This window comes from Colobus angolensis, unplaced genomic scaffold (genome assembly GCF_000951035.1).
Source record: "Colobus angolensis palliatus isolate OR3802 unplaced genomic scaffold, Cang.pa_1.0 Scaffold401, whole genome shotgun sequence".
NCBI lineage: Eukaryota > Metazoa > Chordata > Mammalia > Primates > Cercopithecidae > Colobus > Colobus angolensis.
The window spans coordinates 432904-438957 of NW_012117389.1; the positions used below are offsets into that span (position 1 = coordinate 432904).

Sequence of the window (6054 nt, forward strand, 5' to 3'; positions counted from 1 at the left end):
TAGAGACAGGGTTTCTCCATGTTGATCAGGCTGGTCTCGAACTCCTGACCTCAGGTGATCTGCCTGCCTCGGCCTCCCAAAGTGCTGGGATTGCAGGTATGAGTCACCACGCCTGGTCACATCTACATATTTTAATCTCCAAATGCAAATTTCCAGGCTTGGGGGTGGGGAGTAAGGAGAGGACTTCAGCAGCAGGAAGAAAGCAGGCAATAGGAGATAAGAAAGTAACAGGGTAGAGCTTAGTGTTTCAGGCTCAAATTTAAAGCCTCACCTCACCATTTCTTGCTGTGCACACCTGGGGAAAAAACTGTCTCCTTTAGTCTCTGTTTTCCCACCTGAAAAACAGGAAAAAAAATGCTCCTCACCTCACAGGGTGGTTGTGAGCTTTGCTGATAGTGCCAGAAATGCATTCAAGCATAGAGCTTTGCACTCGGAAAACATTTTCCGTGGTTGCTTTTATGTCTAGGGGACTCCATGTTCTAACATATTACTGGATGTTTCCAGCCAGAAGTGTGTATTATTGATTGGCAAGGCAGCTGACAAGATTAGGCCATGCAAGTCAGAACACACAATATGGCAGGAGGGCATTTACACTCAGGGCTCTCAAACTCTGTCCCTGAGGCTCCCTAAAGTTCCCAGAACTGGACTGAAATGTCAGTCACTCACTAAGAATAAAGGGAAGGCTTTCCCAGTTTGCAGATTAATTTGATACATCTTTTCAACTATAATTTTTTCTCCCATAAATATTTATGAAATAATTTGGTGCCTGCTCCCAGTCCTTCATTCATTCAACATATAGCTTCTGAGTGCCTTCTCTGTACCAGGTACTGTTCTTGGCACTGAAACAGCAGTGGAAAAAAACAAAAAACAAAAAAATCCCTGGCCTCATGGAGCTTATGTTCTAATTGGGGAAAGAGACAACAAATACGACAAATAGGTAAAATGTATGATATGTCAGTGATAAAGGCTAACGAGAAAAAAGTGAGCAAAGGAACAAAGGGAATAGAAAGTATGAATGGGGTTTGGAATGTTTATTTGGTGAGGAAGCCATGGAAAACCCTACTGAGAAAGTGACATTTATTTGACCTGAAAGAAGTGATAATTCCAGATAGAGAAAACCGCAAGTGCAAAGGCCCTGAGGATGAATGTTAGTAATGTTCTAGGAGTTAAAAGGAGGCCAGAGTAACTGATAGGGTTAATGAATGAGAGAGGGATAATGGAGCGGAATGGGGACAGGAACAGGGAAAGCACCAGCTAAGGCCTTGTACAGATGATGGATTGTAGGTGAAAAACTAAGCAAGACACAAGCAATTGAGTATAACAGAAAACTTAAAAATATTAACACATAATTTCTTAAATGTTCCAGATACTGATATTATTGTTGTTCCAATAAAGAGGCATGTACATAAATAAAAAACCAAATGTGTTTGGTGATAAAAATAGATACCACTTTTTTTGTTTTGTTTTGTTTTTTTGGTTTGTTCGTTTGTTTTTGAGACGGAGTCTCACTCTGGCTCATCCTGGAGTGCAGTGGCGCGATCTCGGCTCACAGCAACCTCCGCCTCCCAGGTTCAAGTGATTCTCCTGCCTCAGTTTCCTGAATATCTAGGATTACAGGCGCCTGCCACCACATCTGGCTAATTTTTGTATTTTTAATAGAGATGGGATTTCATCATGTTGGCCAGGCTGGTCTCAAACACCTGACCTCAGGTGATCTGCCTGCCTCAGCCTCCCAAAGTACTAGGATTACAGGAGTGAGTCACCACGGCTGGCCAGATATCTCTATTTTATAGTATTCCACAAAGGTCTCCATGACTTCGAGGTCCTTGCTACCTAAATAAGTTGGAGAATCACAGCTAGTGAGTGGCAGTGCTAGACTTCTAGGCCAGGGCTCTTATGGCCCTGCTGCATGTTGGAGGCATGTCCTATAACAGAATCATTCAGCATCAGAACAGGAAGTGGCCTTGGAGGTCATCTAATTCAACTTCCTCCTTGTAGAGATGCGGATGGGAAACTCGAGTCATGGAGAGCAAAAGTGACCTGCCAAGGGTTAGCTAGCATGTCAGTAACACAGCTAGAACTAGAGCTGAAATTGTTGCTCTTCATCTGAAATGTCATGGTAGTGTTTGCAGGCTGAATGGTGGGCTCACTTTCCAGTACTTAAGGCAAAGGTGGGCTCTACCAGCTGTTTTAGAGGAAGTGGTGGCAGATAATTCACCCCCTAACTCGGGACCAAGGAGATCTGAGACATAGGGGACAAAGCTGAGTTGATTTTAGGGTATGAGGTAACTACAGACTCTGGGCTGGTGGATTGTTGCAACCAAGGCAGGGCCTGGTGTTAATGGAATCCTGTGTCTTTCAAGGGTGGGAGTGAAGATAGACCTGGTGAGTTTATATCCTGAATGTTTTTGAACATCTTGAGAAGACCACCCATGAAGTTCATGTGTTTTCTTGTTGCTTTCTGTCTAGGTGCTGTGCAGATGTGTCTGGAAACTGTTTGAGAAAATACCATGTGGTGGCAAACGTTCTTGCTGTGTGGGCTGAGCTTGTTGCTTCTTGCTGCCACCAGCCTATTGCTGAGACTTTACTTATTTTATAACCAAGTTGGTCTGAGATGGGCATACAGCATAAAGAAGGAGAACTTCCTGGTGACTATTTGAGGCAGCCTAGCTGTAAAGTCAGTGTGTGCAACACAGAATCACTTAATAGCAGAACTGGAAGTTGCATTGGAGGTGATCTAATCCAACTTCCTCCTTGTAGAGATGAGAAAACTAAGTCACGGAGCAAAAGTGACCTGCCAAAGGTTAGCCAGCATGTCAGTGACGTGTTAGAACTAGACCTCGGATCTCGTTTGCCCTATGTACCAGAAAATGTGTTGACCATCCAGCCTGCAGATGCCTCCATGACATTTCAGACAAGGAGCAAGGCCCATTGCTTATAATTTGCTTGTCATTAGAAATTGACAATTGATGAACTTCATCTCACAGGCAAGGAAATGGATCAGGTACTGTCCCAGGCTTTGCTGGGCATGGGCAACGATTAGTATCAGGACCGAACTGCTTTTGCCGATGACTTGGGGGCTTTGGAGAGCTAAGATTGGGATTTTGCAGGGATGGGATTGGGGCCAACATTGGTCAGTCACACCCTGCTACCTTGGAGAACCCGAGTAATGCCTAGCAGTGTGGGGTTTAGCCCAACCTGCTTCCTGGATATTCTTCCACCTGTGAGTGGGCACTTGTTGGAGCTGATGTCTATCGGTTCTTTTCTCTGTCTTGCTCTCTCTCACAGAAGCTTGAGAAACAGACATTACACAGCATGAAAAGCACACATCTGCAGCGGAGGTGCTGAGAAGCCACTAGTGAGGCAGCTGTGAGTCCTCAGACATGTGTTAGTGCTGGTGGCTCAGGGCCAAGTGAAATCTCTGGCTCCAATCATGTGGCTACCCTCTGTAAAAGTTGGCTGTCTGAAAGAATGCAACAGGAAAATCAGAAACGCCTGCATGCGTTTCCCTGTTGCAGTTGGTGCAGAGCAGGAGTTCAATCCCACTCAAGTCCCAGTGATGTTACAGAGATCCTTTAATATCATCTGGAAACCCAGACACCTGGTTTTGCCATTTGTGAGCTCTCATGACTCATCGCCATGCTCCACTCACCTCTGAGATGAGAGTGGCTTTCCCAGCTGGAGGTTGCTTTTGTGTAGATGGTCGGTTGGCTACATTTCCAGAAGAGAGTAAAAGGTGCATGACTTAGGTGTGATCTTGGTCATCAGAACAAAAAGTGAAGAACAACACGCCATTGCTCTGTGAAAACTGGCATGTAGTTATCTTGCTTCTGGGAAAATGTCACCTCCTGGTCGTCTACTGACCTAAAGCAAGGAGCCAGGGGTAAGTGAAATATGTTTGACACATACTTCAAACCCCCCCCTTTTTTTTTTTTTTTTTTTTTGAGACAGAGTCTTGCTCTATCGCCCAGGCTGGAGTGCAGTGGCCGGATCTCAGCTCACCGCAAGCTCCGCCTCCCAGGTTTACGCCATTCTCCTGCCTCAGCCTCCCGAGTAGCTGAGACTACAGGCACCCGCCACCTCGCCCGGCTAGTTTTTTTGTATTTTTTAGTAGAGACGGGGTTTCACCGTGTTAGCCAGGATGGTCTCGATCTCCTGACCTCGTGATCCGCCCGTCTCGGCCTCCCAAAGTGCTGAGATTACAGGCTTGAGCCTCCGCGCCCAGCCCAAACCCCTTTGTCAAGGCTGCAAGCTAGCTAGAAATACACACTCTGTTATACTGACACACCTTCTTGAAAAGTAATGGCATTTTAAAAAGGGAGGGGGGTGAAAGTGGGGAGGTGCTTGGAACTGATAATATTGCATTACTTTTGGAGAACTGCAATATGCTCTGCTTGGACAAAAGGAAGTTAGGCTGCGATAATATAATTCTGGATCCCATGGAATGTTGCAGCTCAGAGGGGCAAGAGATAAAAGATAGAGGCACAGCATAGTGGTAAGTTTCAGGTTTTTATTTTATACGAAAACCTCATTTTGTCATAAATATGGACTGAATGTAAGTAATAGAAGAGTATTAGATTTCTGTGAATCAAAATGGAAACATGCTTACTTGGCTGTGCTTTGTGTTATCTGAAAAATACCAAGTGTGCCTCATCAATAGCCTTTGTGCTAAAAGACTTGCAAAATAATTTCAGAAAAGGTGTTTTGGCAATTAACAACTGTTTAACTAGAGGGAAATAAATAGCCTACTTGATGAAACTACCTGGGAAGCACCCTTGCTGGTGCAACATATGTCTATGCCCCATTGCTCTATGTCCAAGCATGTTTCTTCCATTATGGATCAGGGTGTGTAAGTTAGAGAACCATGGAGTCACAGGCGAGATATAATTTATGCAGATTTGCCCGAGTTTATATAGCACTTTGTTATTCAACACAAAAGCAGCCACCATAGCAACCTCAGGATCACAAAATCCTTATGGTACCTCTGAGAGATAGATCATCCTCTTGCAAAATGTTGAAGCATGCAAACGTTCCACAGCCACATAGTTTACCTTTGCCCTGTGTGAACAGGGAGCTGGATGGCTAAAATGCTTTTTTCCTTTTGGTGGGATCTTAATGTCCCATTAACACATGGTCTATGTTAAGTAGACTATGTTAAGTAAGCTAGCTAGTAGGTGGATTTTCTCCTCCCTCAGGGTTTGTTTTCATTTTCATTTCCTTAATGATTTGAGAAGTTCTTTTCCAAGGTTCCTAGGACAGAACCCACTGGCACTATGCTGGGCATGGCTTCCTTTGCTGCCGAAGTACAGACCCTCTGCAGCATAACAGAACAAGGCCTTTGAGCAGCTAGTGGGTAAGGGGTATAGTAATGAGCTCCAGCTGTTGAGTTAAGCGCCAAGGAACTGAGGAGAGCCCAAATGGAGAGGCTCTGCCCTTACCTTTCCTGTTTTGGTATCCAGACCATGGGTCCAAATTCAAGCTGATGTCCCCACTTCTGAACACCCCTAGTGACCTGCAAGTGTCCTTCTTGTGCTACACGTGGCAGACTCCGCAGCTCACAGGTCTTGGGTATTACCTGGAAAAGGATCCTAGGATGGAGTACAGATAAAGTGCATCTCTGAAAACAAATGAAAAGCCCTGATGTGTAGGGTCTGCATATTGTTGTGGTGTAAATACTCCCATCGCAGCCCAAGTTCAAACTAGCAGCAACTTAACAAGCAGCTCACAAAACTCCTGCAAATCTAACAGCCGGCTCCAGTACAGTGGTGTCCCAGGTTATCTCATCTGCTACCCACAGCCAGTCTCAGGGATAGGTTGGTGTCCTCAATCCCATTTAAGGGAAGCAGAAACAGGCCTAGAGGGCTCAAGGCAGTGATTCTCAAACTTTACTGTGCATATGAATCACCCGGGGATCTTGTTAAAAGGGGATCCTGTGATTCTGCATTTTTAACAAGCTCCCTTGTGACAAGTTTCCACAGTTAATTAAAGGTATAGTCAACCTTCTGGAAAAGGAGAGGAGGCTAAAAGATGGTGTCTCACAACTGACAAGTCATG

General features: G+C 44.9%; 1 pseudogene across 1 annotated transcript in view; it reads left to right on the forward strand.

Annotated features, from left to right (window-relative positions):
* The window catches only part of LOC105521602, a 188777-nt pseudogene extending 183169 nt beyond the window's left edge, over positions 1-5608 (forward strand). Inside the window, exon 7 of the transcript XR_001003298.1 lies at positions 5460-5608. The product of XR_001003298.1 is annotated as a zinc finger FYVE domain-containing protein 9-like (transcript). The remainder of the gene's footprint in view (positions 1-5459) is intronic.
* The last annotated feature ends 446 nt before the right edge of the window (positions 5609-6054 follow it).